Source organism: Thermobia domestica, chromosome 7 (assembly GCF_964235325.1).
Source record: "Thermobia domestica chromosome 7, izTheDome1.hap1.1, whole genome shotgun sequence".
Lineage (NCBI taxonomy): Eukaryota > Metazoa > Arthropoda > Insecta > Zygentoma > Lepismatidae > Thermobia > Thermobia domestica.
The window spans coordinates 162,374,957-162,395,091 of NC_137460.1; the positions used below are offsets into that span (position 1 = coordinate 162,374,957).

The following is a 20,135-nucleotide window of genomic DNA, read 5'->3' on the forward strand; positions in this document are numbered from 1 at the left end:
AATGTGTGCTCATTTATAATATATATATATAGAGAGAGAGAAATGAATACGTCGAAATGTATATGTACTTAGTATGTGAATATGATTTTAAAGTAAAAGTATGATATTAAATGTATTATACGAATATATGTAAGAGCGCTCGTGTCTGTCCCCCCCAAACGTGTATTGGTTGCTATAGTTTACCAGTAAGTTTTCCGACAAATATAAGAATGTAGATTTTGTCAAGAATACCGCCGTGCACTCAAGTAATTTTCCTTTTCTTCTGAATAGATGTAAATGATAACCTATGTAATTATTTAATGGCATGTATTAAAAAGTAACGGCAGGTCTAAACGTAACCCACATCATGATGAATATTATCCCTGAACTACCAACCTAAAACCATTGTGGAAAGTGCACCTTGAATCCTCACCTGCATATGTATCCTGTGACGACAAGTTTTTTTTTTTTATCCTCAATTTAAACCATCATACTCCTTACACCTGTGGAAGATCGTTTTAAATCCGAACCATGTATACATATATACAAAAGTGATCTAAAGGAAAGGTCTCATGACGTGTCCCAGTGTTGAACAAATAACTTGAAATTATCCAATTAATAAGTTTGGAAATGGACTGTCTAAGAGGAGAAACATCCTCTGGCGAAAGTGATTTTTTCGAAATCCCTACATGGGTATAAACGTCGCAGTGTGCGAGTGCAGATATAAACTCCTAGAGTTACAAACTAAATATAGTCGATGAATGGTTTTTGTAAACCAATAGTTATATACCGGGTGAGGCATTTAAAACTGTTTTTTTGAATATCTGGAAAACTACAAATCGGATTTTGAAAAAGTTGTAATAAAAGTTGTTCGTCTCAAAGGGGGACATCCAATGATACCACACTCGACCCCCTGCCCCCACCCCCCGGGGCCGGGAGGGGAGGCAACTTTAAAATCTTAAATAGGAACCCCCATTTTTTTATTCCATATTCTGATTCCCCGTGAAAAAATACGTAACTTTTTTATTGAACATTTTTTTCGTTGCGTGATAGATGGCGCTGTAATCGACAAAAGTCAAAATGGCTCACAAACATTTGAAAAAAGGCATTTAAAACTGTTTTTTTGAATGTCTGGAAAACTACAAATTGGATTTTGAAAAAGTTGTAATAAAAGTTGTTCGCCTCGAAGGGGGACATCCAATGATACCACACTCGACCAACTGCCCTCACCCCCCGGAGGCGGGAGGGGAGGCAACTTTAAAATCTTAAATAGGAACCCCCATTTTTTATTCCACATTCTGATTCCCCGTGAAAAAATACGTAACTTTTGTATTGAACATTTTTTTCGTTGCGTGATAGATGGCGCTGTAATCGACAAAAATCAAAATGGCTCACAAACATTTGAAAAATGAGGCATTTAAAACTGTTTTTTTGAATATCTGGAAAACTACAAATCGGATTTTGAAAAAGTTGTAATAAAAGTTGTTCGTCTCGAAGGGGGACATCCAATGATACCACACTCGACCCCCTGCCCCCACCCCCCGGGGGAGGGTGGGGGGCAACTTTAAAATCTTAAATAGGAACCCCCATTTTTTATTCCATATTCTGATTCTTCGTGAAAAAATACGTAACTTTTGTATTGAACATTTTTTTCGTTGCGTGATAGATGGCGCTGTAATCGACAAAAATCAAAATGGCTCACAAACATTTGAAAAAAGGCATTTAAAACTATTTTTTTGAATATCTGGAAAACTACAAATTGGATTTTGAAAAAGTTGTAATAAAAGTTGTTCGTCTCGAAGGGGGACATCCAATGATACCACACTCGACCCCCTGCCCCCACCCCCCGGGGGCGGGAGGGGGCAACTTTAAAATCTTAAGTAGGAACCCCCATTTTTTATTCCATATTCTGATTCTCCGTGAAAAAATACGTAACTTTTGTATTGAACATTTTTTTCGTTGCGTGATAGATGGCGCTGTAATCGACAAAAATCAAAACGGCTCACAAACAAAAATGAGGCATTTAAAACTGTTTTTTGAATATCTGGAAAACTACAAATCGGATTTTGAAAAAGTTGTAATAAAAGTTGTTCTTCTCGAAGGGGGACATCCAATGATACCACACTCGACCCCCTGCCCCACCCCCCGGGGGCGGGAGGGGGGCAACTTTAAAATCTTAAATAGGAACCCCCATTTTTTATTCCATATTCTGATTCCCCGTGAAAAAATACGTAACTTTTGTATTGAACATTTTTTTCGTTGCGTGATAGATGGCGCTGTAATCGACAAAAATCAAAATGGCTCACAAACATTTGAAAAATGAGGCATTTAAAACTGTTTTTTTGAATATCTGGAAAGCTAAAAATCGGATTTTTAAAACAAAAACGTAAAAAAATCACTCATCTCGAAGGGGAACATTCAACAATATCACACTCGACCCCTGCCCAACCTCCCGGGGGCGGGAGGGGGTCAAATTTGAAATAATATAAAAGAACCTCCATTTTTTAATAAAGGTTTGGATTCTCTGGGAACAAATACGTAACTTTTGTATTGAACATTTTTTACGTTTCGTGATAGGTGGCGCTGTAATCGACGAAAATTTGTTTCGAACAATTGAAAAATATCCAAGAAATACGCATCAGATTAAGAAAATTAAAGTAGATAGTTTTGATATCTTTGTAAATACTATCAAATGACACCATAGTTGACTACCGTAACGCTATCTCAGTTATTCTGAAAGGTGGTTATTCTAAAATCTTTAATGAGAAACTGTAATGTTTTAAGCAAAGCACTTGATTCTCCAGAACATAATTCATTACTTTGCCCATATTTTTGGTGTAATTTCTGTTACCGATGTAGGTGAAATTTACTTCAATTGGACTACGTGGACGTAGTATCTATTAGTTTGTTGCCTTTTGTTTGCTGATTCAATGTGAGTCCCCTTGCCTCTCACTAAGGAGGTGCTTGTTTCAGGTAAGTCCCCTTGAGTCTCGTCATCGAGGTGTTTGTTTTAGTTGAGCCTCTTGCATCCTACCATTCGGGTGTTTGTTTTGGGGTTGTCTCTTTGCCTCTCACACATCTTCATTGTTTACTGAACAAACGAACAAACGTTCGAAATGGTCCCCCTTTTCTGCAATAGACTACACATTGCAAGCAGGGGTAGGCGCGAGTCGAGCTTAAACTCGACTCGAGTTGAATTCGAGTCGAGTCAAAGGTAATTTTCTCGAGTCAAGTTCCAAGCCGAGTCACTGTTTTGAGCTCGAGTTTCGAGTCGAGTCGAGTTTGATAAATGGCTCGCACATTCAGCTCTTTTTAACTCGTTTTTAAATTATGGCCTGTTTAGACTGGAAAGCGAAAGCCATGAGAAATGTAAGCAGTAATGTCGAATACTTTTAATATTTCAGAGGTACATCTGGTGGGGGTACGTTTAGTATATGTCATCTCGTCTCGAAAACGAGACAACAATAGATTTTTATAACGAGACAGCTTCAAATTTCGTGAGCACCAATATAAGTATATACTGTAGTTCTTACCGTCTAGGCTTAGACCTGCACGGTCGACTTTTTGAGCCCCAGAAGAAGCCCAATCCGTGCAGTGATGTCAATAGGCTCGGCTGGTTCAACTGAGCGAACAGCTCAAGCCGGCTTGGTTGGGACGAGCCAGCGACTCGGCACAATTGAACCGATGGCTCGAGCCGGTTCCATTCGGATCAGCCACCAACTCGACTCATGTGAGCCATCGGCTCGAGCCAGCTCCATTAAAAGCAGCCCATCGACTCGGTTCGACTCATCTTAACTGAGCCTATGGCTGAGCCGGCTCGCTTCGGTGAGCTGTTGGCTCACTTTTCTGTTTGGCTTGATAGTGAATAAGCTGTGAGCCGACCGCTTGAGCCGATGACAACCCTAAACCCGAACCAAGCAGTTTTGAACATGTTTGACCGACGCCCTATAACTTTTATCAATTTTTGGCTTGCTCCTCCGGATCTCAAACCCAGAACCTCATGACCGATGTCCTTGCCTCCTAAAGACTTGTCGACTACGCAGATAGACAGTCAACTAGTTTTTTGTATTCAGATACAAACCGCGTAATAATAATAATAATAATAATAATAATAATAATAATAATAATAATAATAATAATAATAATAATAATAATAATAAGTTGTAGTAGTGGTAGTATATTACTAGTAATATCATTGATAATTATATTATCTACGTAGGATATTTGAAAAGAGTATTTGGAACTACACACAGGATTTAGCTCGAATTGGCTCGACTCGACTCGAAACTTAACCCGAATTCGAGTAGAATTTCGAGTAGAGTTGGAGGAAGTTTTTCGAGTCGAGTCGAGTCGAGTTTCAAAGAAAACTTGCTCGAACTCGCTCGTGCCCATCCCTAATTGCAAGTGTTACACCTACAGGAAATCTAACCATGGACTGCTACGCGTGATAGCAGTTCTTGCTTCGTAGACGGTAGTTTGAATAATGCAAAATATATCGCAAAAAATAGTCACAATTTCGAACATTTTCTTATCACTTGTCAGCGGTGTTTACTCATTTTGATTGTTGTCTATTAGAGCGCTATCTATTAGACAGCGCCAAGAAAGACAATGTTACATAACGTACTCACAAAGTACGTTCACATGTCATTCAGGGTTATGTCGTTGTTTGTATTGGTGAGAATAACATGTAGTTTCAAGGATTAGTTTCTTGATGAAATTCTATTGAGTGGAGTTCGATTGTGGATTTCACTTTTAATGGGATGTTAACTGAAAGAAAAGAATATGGGCAACAAGACAATAGTCCGTATCGTATGATGAAGTTGGACGTTGCTATGTAGTTAGAGTCTGTGATCAATAATGATGAAAATAGTTGTTCATTAGTTACAGAAAAATTCTTATTATGGATCAATTGAAGATATCAGTAACATTAGGTGACGAAGTTAAGGAATACTTTGAGTCAAATAGACAGTAGAAGAAGCACGTTTAAGGTATGCTAACCTGTTCCCTGATAGGAATGTTCCTTCTGCAACGACTTTTCGCAGTATTATTCAATTATTTATTGAAACTGGAAGTATTCAACCCAGACAACGAGTCCGATCACGGCCTGTGACGAACGAAAATGCCGCAGTGAATGTTTTAGCTGCAGTTGCTGCAAATCCTCACATCAATTCTCGGCAAATCGCACGAAGTTCTGGAATGTCGCAAAGAAGTGTTCTGCACATACTGCATGAACACAGATTCCATCCATATCACGTTTCGTTGCATCAGGAACTACATGGGGACGACTTTCAACACCGCTTGAACTTTTGCAATTGGATACAACAGCAATTAGCAGTTAATGATGATTTTATTTCACAGATACTTTTCTCTGATGAGGCAACTTTCACGAATACTGGTCAAGTGAATCGGCATAATATGCATTATTCGTCAGTAGATAATCCACATTGGTTAAGGCAAGCCGAGCGTCAACGTACATGAAGTGTGAACGTTTGGTGCGGTGTTTTAGGTACTCGAATAATTGGCCCATACTTCATAGACGGGAATTTGAATGGTCAAATGTATGCCGATTTTTTAGATAATATTTTGCCAACACTACTGGAAGATGTCCCACTTCAAACAAGAATGAATATTTGGTTTCAACAAGACGGATGTCCAGCGTATTACTCACGGATATCTCGTGAGGTTTTGAATAGAAAATATCCTGATCGATGGGTTGGACGAGGTGGTCCTCAAAATTGGCCTGCACGATCCCCTGATTTAACTTCTTCCGACTTTTTCCTGCGGGGAACGCTAAAAGCAAAATGTTACACGGAAGAACCAACAACCCCAGAAAATATGCGGCAGCGCATAATCAATGCATGTGCAAACATTAGCGAAGAGACACTTAGAGCAGTAGAATTGTTCTTCAGAAACAGAGTTGTAATGTGTATTGCAGAAAACGGACACCATTTTGAACATTTGCTTCGATAAAATATGGAGCTTCCGATGGTGAGAGGCAAGGGGACTCACCTTAAAGAAGCACCCGTATTTTTTCACGGAGAAACGGAGATATGGAATAAAAAATGGGGGTTCCTATTTAAGATTTTAAAGTTGCCCCCCTCCCGCCCCCGGGGGTGGGGGCAGGGGGTCGAGTGTGGTATCATTGGATGTCCCCCTTCGAGACGAACAACTTTTATTACAACTTTTTCAAAATCCGATTTGTAGTTTTCCAGATATTCAAAAAAACAGTTTTAAATGCCTCATTTTTCAAATGTTTGTGAGCCATTTTGATTTTTGTCGATTACAGCGCCATCTATCACGCAACGAAAAAAATGTTCAATACAAAAGTTACGTATTTTTTCACGGGGAATCAGAATATGGAATAAAAAATGGGGGTTTCTATTTAAGATTTTAAAGTTGCCCCCCTCCCGCCCCCGGGGGGTGGGGGAAGGGGGTCGAGTGTGGTATTATTGGATGTCCCCCTTCGAGACGAACAACTTTTATTACAACTTTTTCAAAATCCGATTTGTAGTTTTCCAGATATTCAAAAAAACAGTTTTAAATGCCTCATTTTTCAAATGTTTGTGAGCCATTTTGATTTTTGTCAATTCCAGCGCCATCTATCACGCAACGAAAAAAATGTTCAATACAAAAGTTACGTATTTTCTAACGGGGAATCAGAATATGGAATAAAAAATGGGGGTTCCTATTTAAGATTTCAAAGTTGTCCCCCTCCCGCCCCCGGGGGGTGGGGCAGGGGGTCGAGTGTGGTATCATTGGATGTCCCCCTTCGAGACGAACAACTTTTATTACAACTTTTTCAAAATCCGATTTGTAGTTTTCCAGATATTCAAAAAAACAGTTTTAAATGCCTCATTTTTCAAATGTTTGTGAGCCATTTTAATTTTTGTCAATTCCAGCGCCATCTATCACGCAACGAAAAAAATGTTCAATACAAAAGTTACGTATTTTCTAACGGGGAATCAGAATATGGAATAAAAAATGGGGGTTCCTATTTAAGATTTTAAAGTTGCCCCCCTCCCGCCCCCGGGGGGTGGGGCAGGGGGTCGAGTGTGGTATCATTGGATGTCCCCCTTCGAGACGAACAACTTTTATTACAACTTTTTCAAAATCCGATTTGTAGTTTTCCAGATATTCAAAAAAAGTTTTAAATGCCTCATTTTTCAAATGTTTGTGAGCCATTTTGATTTTTGTCGATTACAGCGCCATCTATCACGCAACGAAAAAAATGTTCAATACAAAAGTTACGTATTTTTTCACGGGGAATCAGAATATGGAATAAAAAATGGGGGTTCCTATTTAAGATTTCAAAGTTGCCCCCCTCCCGCCCCCGGGGGGTGGGGGCAGGGGGTCATGTGTGGTATCATTGGATGTCCCCCTTTGAGGCGAACAACTTTTATTACAACTTTTTCAAAATCCGATTTGTAGTTTTCCAGATATTCAAAAAAACAGTTTTAAATGCCTCACCCGGTATATATATAGATATATATATATATATATATAAACACAAACTAAGTTAAATGGAGCGAAATGTTTTTGGACACTACGAGTAGTGCGTGATTTGTGATTTGAACGCTCAGAATTAATATTTTATTTCTCAATGTGAGGTAGAGACTCATAAGTCCTAATACATCTAAAAGTTTTTTTTCTTTTCTTTCCTCTTTGTCCATATTTTTTTTTTTAAGTGAAATAAGTGTCTCTTTGCGTATGTCGCAAATCATAATTTTGTTTTAGCATGCCTAAGATATAATACATGTAATTATTTTTTTTTCTTTCCATTTGTCAATATGATTGAATATATAAAAATTTACTAAAATATAACACTATGTACTCTATTAATATATAACCAAGAACTTGTGCTTTTAAGATTTTCTTTGTAATTATTTTTCCTTTTCACTATGAATGTAATAAACTATTTGTATCTTTGTAGTTACTTGGTTTCCTTTGAACATATATACACTGTCCTGAGTAAGTGAGCGTGTGAATGCATGATAGATTTAATTTAAGTAATTTTAGTGATATCATTTGTCATATTAACATTTGTCATATTAACATCTGTAATATATGTGTCATGTTTTAATATATGTGTTAAGGTAAATAACCTAGGTCATGAAGGACCGCTACTAATGGTTTAAATCGGCTCTAGGAGTGAAACAAAATTAGCAGGATGAGCCTAAATACGACATCTTTCTTCCAGGAAGTTGAGACTCTTATTGATACGATACATAAATTTATATTGAGTTTATAAGTTTGATTTTTTTTCTTTCTTTCTTGGCTAATTCATATGTGTGGTCGATCCTAGAGAACAGAGTTCAGATGCTGGATGGTTATCAATCACCGGTTGGAATAACAGTACAAAGAATGATTTCACTTTTCTCATTTCCAGGTCTAGGTCTGGGCAACCCCACGATCGTGGTGCCTGGAGCTAGGTCTGGGTGGTATGAGGGAACATGTGTCTATTCCGAAGCATTCCGAACAATAGAAATTAATGCAGAGATCTTATTAAACGCTTGCCGTTACGTGGGTTTAGAGTTAGAACTAAATGCAGAGAAAACTAAATACATGGAAGTGCGTCCTGACCGTAACACGGCAAATTATGAATGCGTTAAGATATTAAATAATACTTTTGATAAAGTGGATACTTTCAAATATCTAGGATCAATATTAACAGACGAAAATTATATTGACGAAAAAAAAATGAAACTTCGACTAGAAAGAATTCGTGTTATTATTCAGTTCAAAATCTCTTGTTGCGAATTCTGTCGAGGAATTTGAAGTTTAAAATATACAAAACTATAATCATGCCTGTTCTGTATGGTTTCGAAACATGGTCGCTTACTCTGGGGGAAGAACATAGACTAAAAGTATTTGAGAACAAGATTCTGAGACGAATATTCGGACCCAAGAGGAACGGGAATGGCGGAACCTTCACAATGAGGAACTACATAATTTATACGGATTACCAAATATTGTTAGGGTCATCAAGTCTAGGTGGCTAAGGTGGGCAAGTCATGTAGCTAGGATGGAAAAAGTAGAATCGCTTTCGAAGTCTTGACTGGAAGACCAATCGGAAAACGACCATTAGGAAGACCAAGGCGCAGATGGGAGAGCAATATTAAGATGGATTTCACAGAAATAGGAATACAAAGTAGAAACTGGATCCAGTTGGCTAAGGATAGAAGTCAGTGGAAAGCTTTTGTGAGCACGGCATTGAACCTACGGGTTCCGCCTAGGCTGACACTACAAATAGATGAAATGCTCATTTACTGAAAAGATGGGTTCTATATACTCTTCGTGTGGTAGGGCCTAAGGAAGAGGAGGAGACAAGATTTCACATCAGGTTACGTCACGCACAGTCGCACACCTTCATATTCATTAAAAATGGAAAAGCCAAGAAAAACCAATTTCATCTCACTTTTCTGTGTGACAGACGGACACAAATCATCACACTTATCTGCAAAAAACACTTTCCAAATCGGATTATTGGGAGAGCCTCCAGTTCCAATGTTGGGAGGACATGTCCCCACATTTCCCCGGAATTTGTGCCCGTACTTACAGTTGAGAGAACTTTCCAGCATGAGGAGAAATCCTCTGGCATATCCTCCTCTGACATTTATTGCAATTTGTGACCAGGTAGCGGAAGTGGAATTAATACATATTGATGAGACTACTAAACGCACTACAGCACGAAGTTCAGTTTGAAATACTACAGAATATGATTCTTTTTAAAAAATGGAAGCCAAGAGAAATCAATTTCACCTTACATTCCTTTGTGGCAGTCGGGACAAATCATCACACTTATCCCAAAAAGCACTTTTCACGTCATATTATTGGGGGCAGACAGTCCCCCAAGGTCCAAGATTGGGTAGACATGTCCTCCTCGCCCCCCCGGGATTTGTGCCAGTGATGAGAGCTATAGTGAAACAGACTGACGGACAGACATCCAAATGCTGGTTGAGTCAATTGGTAGACAATTATGTGTATGTGTAGTTCGTATTTAAGTTTATTTCTATATTTTATTAATGGAAAAGATCTAGAATACCCTTACTTTTGATCTAGAATTATACTTGTAGCCATATATTATTACCTTAGAAAAAATAAATATCTAACAGAATGAAACCATATCTAAAGCTCTAATACTACATTAAATAGATGTTCCTTCGACGAAAAGAAAAAAAAGCGTACTTAATGAAGAATCGAACCTGAATCAGTTGATCGGTAGGTAAAGACCTTACCCATACGCCATATACGCAGGGTTGTATTCCTGCTATAAACTTTAAACATGTGATATTCTGTTGTGTGGAGTTTTTTCTCTTTTCCTGATTGTTACATTATTTGTGTTAGGCCTATGTATTGCGTAAACTGCATTTGCAAACGTAATATACTTTGTTATTTTACCAGGATCCATAGCTTTAAGAATTTTAATAGGATCAGTTACATTATTAAGCGAACTAATTTTCTCGTATCTTCTATTGCTTCAAGGGGCTTCCTGCGAAACGCATGCCTTATGTCACAGATAATACACCTCAGCTTCAAAGCACAATCTTTGTGTTATGCTCTTGAATGAAAATAATAATAATAATAATAATAATAATAATAATAATAATAATAATAATAATAATATAATGTTTCACTTATATATATAGCTGTATTTTAACGTCAGTGGTCATCAATTACGTATGCCCGATCTTTTTATGTAGAGGGCACAGTGACTTTATGGCAGGGTCGGACTGGCCAAGTTGAGGGCTCTTGGCGCGCGTCCTTGAAGTCCCCCATACATATTTCTAAAAATAAAGGTGCCGGTACGCTGGACCTTAGGTTCATAATAGTTAAAACGTTGCATATCTTTCAGGATATTATTAATATCCAGTAGCCTGCAATCTTGTAACTAAAAACTCTTACGTACATATATACAGACATGCTTTAAAAATGTCTGATTCTTACAACTTAATTTTATAATACAATAAACGTAATGATAAATCAACATTTCTTAGTTATTTGCTTCTTGCTTTTTTCTCTTTCTGTAAAAGGGCGAAAGTAAGCACAGCTGTTTGTTTTCAAAATAAAAGGCATCAAGAGTTCGACAGATATTGAATTTCAATAACAACACACATACAGTACAAAATTCAGATAATGTTCTTCAGAATACTAATCACGATATCAAAGTGATCAGTATTCTGCAACCCTTAACTAAATTAATGGATAAACGTTGGGAAAAAATCCTTAATCGTCTTCCTAATAATGAATAAAAACAATTAATTGGATACATCAAAATAGGAACTGAGCAAAGACTCCTCTGCGGAAAAAGCACAGAGTTGGAGTTCCAACAGAATTCTTGTACTGGCTTTAAGTTTAGTCGAACTTTAGCGAAAGACAAATTTGTTGGGATTATTTCGTTGTCTGAGGTCAATCTTTACAGAAAAATAGTTTGGTCGGTTCAGAGCCTTTATGCTTCATAGTACCGTGCGAAAACTGAATGAAAAAAGGGAGGTGCGACGACGTGTCAGGGAGCGAAAAATAGAAGGACCCAAATATTTCTAGTCTTTGAATACAATCAACTGATTTCAAGAATGATTCGCAACTCTTTCTCTAGAAGAGAAAAAGGAAAAGGGAAACAATAAAGACTCTTTTCAACAAAACTATAAGATATTTATTATTTGGAATTTTCGAAGTTTTTCAACTCCTTTTTCAAGACAGAAGAGTAGAGGAAATATTCCGTCCTCATTAAAAAAAGGTGCCGGTATGTCCTACCGTTGCGTACCACCATAAGTAAATCAGTGTATGTATATATACAGTGTTCATTTATTATGTAGCCAAAATTTACTGGTGAAATCCTCACAAATAAACAATTAAAAAAGTCCATATGAACATAGGGCGAAAAACGCGTTGTTTCAAAGTTACGGGATGCCGAAATCGAGAACTCGAAAACTGAGAGAGATCAACGGCGGTTATACATATTAGAGGAACTAGTACACTGTCTATCTAATTAACCATGTTTCAGAGTTTTGGAACGTATCGGCGCAACGGATTTTATAGAGAGAGCTGCGGTATAGGTTCCGCTCTTCCTTCCCTCTCTCTAAAATCATATGCATCGGTACAACCCAACTCTGAAACATGATTATTTAGATAGACAGTGTATTACTTTCTGTGATATTTGTTTAACCGCCTTTGATATCTCTGATAGCTTTTAAGCTAGGCAGCCTCAGTTACAATTTTCTCGATTTCCGCATCCCATAACTTTAAAACAACGCATTTTTCGCCCATGTTCATATGTACTTTTTTTTTTTTTTTTTTGGTTTGTTTGTGTGAGGATTTCACCAGTGAAACGGTACGCATGAGACAACAGGTGAAAGCAAATAAGCGCAAGGGGCCTTTGCTAAGTACGAAGTTTTGTTGGCTCACGGAGCCTACTGATATGAGCAAGGGGGCCCCGAAAAGACTTCTTTCGGAAAGGCGAAGTTAAGCTTCCGCAAGCTTTTTGGTAGGAAGACTCAAGAAAACATTTGCGATCGCGGAACTTCGACCAAGGCCTACAGGTCCTGCATCTCGTGATCCCTGCGGGGCCCCTCAGGTCTCGGGCCTTGGCGATTGCCAAGTAGCCAACGTGGCCAGTTCGGCACTGCTTTATGGTAGAACTCTTGCCTCTGCTGCTAAAGGTTTCTGGTTCGATTTAACATTATGTGTCTTATGACTAGACTTCGGATCGATATGCACTAAAAAACGGCAAAATATGCATGCAAATATGCGCTAAAAATCACGAAAATATGCACTGAAAATATGCAAATATGCACTAAAAAGGATAAATATGTACCAATCAAAAGCTAAAGTTAAATGAGAAATTTTATTATCTTTAGAGAAAACAAGGTGTAGATATTACTTGAACTACATATACTTGGAGTACAACTATGATGCATTCATGCCACAATGGACAACTATGTAGTTTTCGGTATTTTCTGGCAAAAGCGTGCATTTGTCATTCAAAACATTACTGTACATTGAAAATGTTCCTTCCATGTCACGGGTCGTTATGGGATAGTATTTCAAAGAAGCAATGTTACTTGCCGATAAATCTGTAATTCGTGCGTCGTTGTTCCCAGAAACACTTTATTTGCATTAGACAAGAATTATATGCCCGGATTTTTCGTGTCTATTGAATGTGCTTTTCGAAAAAATATTTGTCCGATTGGTTTTGGCGGAGCCTGTTTCGTTATTGAATCAAACAGCTCAAATGCACTACAAAGTCCTAATCATCGCTCTTCTCATCTCGTGATGATCTTTGAAATTGAACTGAAATGTGTGTATTGATAAACGCAAGTTCGCTTTTAATGTTTTCAGCTCCGCAAGTAGACCCCTATCCACGGCTTCTTGTATACATTTGGTTTCTTCGGGCTCAAACAGCTCAGTATGTGAAATCAAAATACATCTACCCCCATATATATATATATATATATATAATATAGTGGCGGATCTAAGGGGGGCTATAGGGGCTATAGCCCTCCCTCTTGACGCTCAGGTATACACTGGATAAAATGGGCTTCAATCGTGCTTTACACTGGATAAAACGGCAAAATATGGTTTAGCCTCTGCCTTGATCATATCCTGGATCCGCCCCTGTATATATATATATATATATATATATATATATAAAAGATTAGAATGCGCCAAGTATCTGTGAATAAATAATAAATATACTCAGAGAAGTAAATAAACATTTCTAGCATAAGCATATAGTAAAACCTGACTAGCGAAATTGAACAGGGCTCGCAAAAATTTCCCTTAAAGGTTTTAAAGTTAATGGAGATAGATCTATGCAAAAAATAAATAATAGACAAAATGAGATAAAATAAAATGTTATACATACCGTATTAAATTACAGTATTTAGTTATGCTACAATTTAATACACATAAAACTTTCAGTGAACAAAAAAAAAAAAAAAAAAAAAAAAAAAAACTACATAAGGCCAAGACAAAAAGTAGATGCTATGCCCTTTTCAGCGCTCCTCCCTCTACTTTTGGCTCCCTTCGATCTATTGTGTATATTATGCTTCTTTTTCCATGTCTCTAGACCAGCTAGAGAAATAGTTATTGGTTTGGAAATTGCTATATAAATTGCACTTCGTTCAAAAATTTGCACGGTATCTAGAGCATTATATGGCGGTGGACTAAAGATTAAATGTGTAGGGTAACAAGTAAACGAAGACAATGTAGTTCATATACCTAACATCTCATGGAATGTCTAAAATTTTTGTAAACGCTGCTTCCGGAACTTGAAAATTTCCGTTAAGAAGTATATTTTAACATCCGTTGTTCGCAACACAAGTTCCGACTAATCAAGAAATTTTTTTTTTTTTTAACCTTTAAATTCACGGCTGTGAAATATTTCCGTTTAATAAGGAGCCTGTTGAAGGTAATTTTTGCTGTATTAAAAGCCTGTATTCAAAACCTTATGTTCTTGTTTAAAAGAAAATAAATCCACTTGAAATTACTTTTTATATCTAATTATGTGTTAATCCTACAATATTTTCTTCTAGGGTAACATTGTCCGTTTCAAACAGCAATAATTTACAATGTATAAGGTTGATACTTTAAATGGAATAAACTGATTTGAGCGAGATATGGAGCACGAGTGGGAAGAAGGTAAAGTTATCGAAAACATAACAGGAGAACAAAATGGAAATGTCCTCTTCTGAAAACAAGCATACTTACTTTGAAAATATTACTTGTTTAGCATACACTTTGCCACATATATTTTCTCATTGAATTGTTAACGTCTCTCAATTTCAATCCACTGTTTCAGTGGGTCCATAATTGTAGTGCTACACCTTCAAATTTCAATTTTAACTAGTTCAGAATTTTGTCTATTTTTGTCCACCCAAGAAAAATTTTGTACCATTTAAATAAACGAGGGAAGGCCATTTTAAAATTTGGGCCACTTTCATCACCTGTCGTGAGACATATCTAAATTCGAATTTTAACTAGCTTAGAATTTTGTCCAAGCATTGTCCATTTTTGTCAATCCAAGAAAAACATTTTGTACTATTCAAATTAACAAAGGAGGCCCATTTCAAAATTAGGTCATTTCGATCAGCTTTAGTGCGACATCTTCAAATTCGAATTTTAATTAGCTCATAATTTTGTCCGGATTTTGTACATTGGTGAACCACGAAGAAAAATTTTTTACAATTGAAATAAACGAGAGACGACCATTTGAAATTTTGACCACATCAATCACCTGCAGTGCGTCATCTTCAAATTCGAATTTTAACAAACATAGAATTTTGTCCAATTTTTTACATTCTTGAACCACGAACAAAAAGATATATACCATCCAAACGAACGAGGGAGGTTCATTTCAAAATTTGGCCACTTCGATCACCTGTAGTGAGACATCTTCAAACTCGAATTTTACTCAGAATTTTGTTGAATATTTTCACATTTTTTACAATCAGGAAAAATTTCGTACCATTCAAATAAACCAGGGACGGACATTTAAAAATTTGGCCACTTCGTTCACCTGTAGTGAGACATTTCAAATTTGAATTTTAACTAGCTTGGTGGTACAAAACTCTCCAAAAAATAGTGAAAATTCTAAGCTAGTTAGAGTTCGAATTTAAAGGTGCTACACTACTGGTGAATGAAGTGGACAAAATTTTGAAATGATCCTCCTTTGTTAATTTGAGCGTTCAAATTTTTCCTTGACGGTACAAAAATGTACAAAAATTGAAAAATCCTGAGCTAATTTGAAAATGTCACACTACAGGTGATTGAAGTAGCGAAATTTTGAAATGGCCTTCCTCGTTTATTTGGATGGTACAAAATGTTTTGTTTGTGTTACAAACATTGAACAAAATTCTAAGCTTGTTAAAATGCGAATTTGAGCATGTCACACTGATCGACGTGACCAAAATTTCAAATGGCCCTCCCTCGTTTATTTCAATGGTACATAATTTTTCTTAGTGGTACAAAAATGTACAAAATCATTAGCTATTTAAAATAAAGTTTTTGAACACGTCGCACTACCGGTGATTGAAGTGGCCAAATCTTTAAGGGGTCCCCCCTCGTTTATTTGAATGGTACAAAATTTTTTTCTTAGGTGAACTAACATGGACGAAAATTGGACAAAATTGTGAGCTAGTTTAACTTCGAATATGAAGATCTCTCACTACAGGTGATCGAAGGGGTCAAATTTTGAAATGGCCCTCCCTCTTTTACTTGAATTTTACAATTTTTTTTCTTGAGTGAACAGAAATGGACAACAATTGGGCAAAATTCTGATGTAGTTAAATTTCAGATTTGAAGATGTCGCACTACAGGTGATCAAAGTGGCCAAAATTTTGAAATGTCCCCCCTCTGTTAATTTGAACGGTACAAAATTTGTTTTAGGTTGGACAAAATTCTGAGCTAGTTAAAAATTTAATTTGAAGATGTCGCACTACAACTAAATGGACTCTGTTTCAGGAGATAACTTCTAAAAGATTCTTCTTTCGGTACTTTTATACTGCCACAGGACCACACAATTTCAAATCCGCACACACACACAACAGTAGCAACTTTAACTTTCGAGATGAGTGACGTGAAAATTTTGTTCTAGATGGTTTGACACAGTTATTTATACCTTATATATATATATATATATATATATATATAAGGTGGCAGTCATGCATCATTGCCGGGAGAATGAGTCACTCACCCCTTTCTTATTCTCCTTTTACATAATCTTGGAAGATATTCTAAGGCGACAACAATGAACCATTTCAAGGTCTTGAGTCTATTTATATTAGAAAGTTGGAATTCCATTTATGACGGAACTTATTCCACGTTTAAAATTATAAATTTGGTCGTTTCTTTAAATATGCATTTATATGCAGTAACGACATAAACATGCACTAACCTCCGAAATATGCAAATATATGCACTATAAAACTCTACTATTTTACCCCAAAACAGCTGAAACGAATTTCTGTTTAAAGAGCATATCAATATCACATCAGGAAAAAAACATGCAAATATGCAAAAATCCGAAGCCTACTTATGACTGACAAGATTGTGTCCATGAATTTTCGTGGAGTTCTCTCGCTTTTTTCTTTTTCTTTTTTTGACATTCTCATCCCATAGTTTTTCATAATCGTTCGCTATCATTAATCTCCTTTAGCCTATAAAATATAATCCGTAGGACGTTAAACTAAAAATGCATATGAGCGGTCCCGGGTTCGATTCCCGGTGGAGACGCTCGGTCGAAAAGTGTCAAAGCTTTTTCAGGCCAGCCATCCTGAGTTGTTTTCCTGGATTTTCCTCATTCACACCAGGCAAATGCCGGGATGGTATCTAATATGCGGGTCCCAGGCTGCTTCCTTCCTTCCCCAGTTCTTTCCTGCTTCCTTTCCTCGGATAATGTGGTCGCCAGGGACTTAGCCCTCATACGTGACGTGTTAACATTGCCATAGATGCCGAAAGACCAGAAATCTAATTCCAGTCCTAAAAATGCATATACATATTTAGTATAACTTAAGATTAACGTACTGAAACTATTGTTCAACATAGCAAGGTTCTTAAACTGTCCAAAGAATAATAATCTTTTTCTGACAATTTCTGTTGTATTACAACACAAACAATAGATCCTACCCAGCAATAAATTGCTAATGCTCTATCAGATAAGAGATACTGTATATTTAAAATACGTGTAGACCACATTTTAACACACAGTTTCAGCAAATCAACAGAAGTAATACTGCTTTTGGACTTTGAACCCATTCTACTTCCGTCAATTTATCCGGCAAACTAAGCTAATACTAGTAAAAATAATATAAATGTACTAAAGTAAGCAATTAAATGAGTTTCTTTAACAATGACGAAAGATTAGATAAGGAATCATCTCGCATGACTTTGCACCGGATTACAAACGGCACTGCCCACTAAAGCCACACACCCACAAGAAGGAATCTTCGTATTCGCGAGAATATTGATGAATCACCCTTGACCTTGTATTGCGTTACGTTATCTATTGACGCTGTGACTTCTTGCAGTGTATGTAAATCCTACTGCGAGTGCGGACAATCATATCACTAGTTGTTATAGCATACTTCGAAAGACAGATATTTTGTTCTTCCGTAATTTCGTAAGTACTTTGTAAAATGTTAATTCCTTTCGAGAGGAGTATATTTTTCATTTAAGAAAGCATTATTAAATGCTTAAAGCATTAAGAAAGCATTCGTAAATTTACTTTCATGTGTGTACGAAGATAATGACTATAGTATTGTGATGTTCATTTGAATAAGTCAATTGTCATTATGCTATTTAGTCCTATTCCACTAGCGGCATTCCATACTTCAATTTAGATTGGTTTGCTTTACCTTGAAATTTATACCTGTCAAAATAATAATTGTAGATAGGACCTAAAGTCTCGTCTCCAGTTACTGAATTGAATTAACACTTGAAGGTATATCAGTCTGGAAGCTACGATTAAAGAAGTCAGGTTGTCATTTAGTGGCCAGAAGGGACAGGGCTTGGACCCATTGACGAAGATACGAGGAGCAATGCCTTCCAATGTAAAAAGTGGGGGAGAAAGCATTATCCCCCCAAAATGCATTCCAAAGCCTATTAAAGTTTTGCATAGTTTGTAGTAGAGATGCAAAAAAGCCGGCTTTTTTGAATCGATGGTTTTTTTCACATAAAAAGCCGGCTTTTTTGGGAAAAAAACGAGAATTTTGGAAATTTTGGCTTTTTTCAACTTCATGATTTTTCTATCTAAATAGCTTTCTTATAGTATATTCTATAGTTAGATAAAAATTCCATGACCTGAATGTGATATTTCGCTCTGAAATTCACCATCAAGATGGATGGAGCACATGTTTTACGAATTAAAGCTAACATGAAGAATGTAGTATTTGAGGGTAATTTTAGAGGCTATTTAACTTTATTTTAACTATTGAGTTATCGACATCTTTTTTCTTCTCTAGTTTGTCATCCGTGTTTCATTTCTAAGAGCTTTTAGTACTCTAGTTTCTAGCGCAAAAGTTAAACTTGCCCGTTTTTCTATTTATCCGTTAAAGCGTACCTTTTTCAATATATCCGTCAAACCGTACTTCCACATTTCTGTTATACTGTAGCTGTGAAGTGATTTAGCAATAATTTTCCGGACACAACCTTGAATACCAATTTATACAAATAATCAGTAGCGGATTTAGAAAAGTACTTTAGGAGGGTTTTTTCTGATTGTTTCGTTTCCTAAAAAGTCCTAATTTTATTTGGGAAGTGCTTGAAGTTTATGAGTACAGGCATAACTAATATTTCGTTTCGTTTATATGTTTAGCAATAATCTTCCGGATACAACTTTAAAAATCATTTTATACTGAGAATCAGTGGCGGATTTAGAAAAGTATTTTGGGAAGGGTTTCTTACTAATGTTTAGTTTTTTTAAACATTCGTAATTTTTATTTGACAGGAGCTTAAAGTTTATGAGTAAAGGCATAAATAATAGATATTTCGTTTGTTGCAGACATTCCGTAACTTTGGGGAACGGGCTTCAGTCCGAAAGACCGCACCCCCTAACCTTCGCAAAACCGTCACTGCTGGTAATTAGTAATAATAACGATTTAAAAACAATAAAAAAGGAAGTCGCCCAACTCACAGTACACGCACTATTTCTACATTCACAGATGGAATGAAGAAAAGCTTTGTCAGAATGGTCGAATGCTGGTTGAATCCCGGACTTCCCGATAGAAGCGCAAACGCTAATCACTCAGTCATGTTTGTTGTGCAGTTGTATTTAGCTTAACTTAAATATATTCCGTAGTCTTTTTTTGGGGGGAAGGGGGGGAGTTCCGTAATGATATGTTGAATCCCTCTTGTTAAAAATTCAGAAAACTTGAGGATTGGGTAAACTGTGATGGTGGTTCTATAAAACTTAACTGTAGAATTTCAAGAATATACAGAACCAAAAGCTCTAGATGTGCAGCCTTTAAGTGTATCATATAAATCTAAGTATTTCTCTTATGTTTTATTTTACTTTTATTTTGTTTCAAAAAGAGGGTATGGAATATTTTGAAGTAAAAATACTACATACTATTTTGCTAGTTATTTGTGTATTCTTTAAAAAGAAGTGTTTACTTTTAGGGTTGGTTGATTTACACCAACTTTTTTTTTTTTAATAACTGGTT

General features: G+C 36.6%; 1 protein-coding gene across 2 annotated transcripts in view; it reads left to right on the plus strand.

Annotated features, from left to right (window-relative positions):
- Nucleotides 1–20,135, plus strand: part of Agpat2 (1-Acylglycerol-3-phosphate O-acyltransferase 2) — a 333,379-nt gene that overhangs the window by 151,468 nt on the left and 161,776 nt on the right. The window contains exon 1 of one of the 2 annotated variants that reach the window (XM_081765533.1): nucleotides 17,938–18,094. The exons of the other annotated variant lie outside the window; for it this stretch is intronic. The gene's annotated coding sequence lies outside the window, so the exon portion shown is untranslated. Of the gene's footprint in view, nucleotides 1–17,937; nucleotides 18,095–20,135 lie in introns of those variants that run through there. 2 annotated transcript variants of the gene reach the window in all.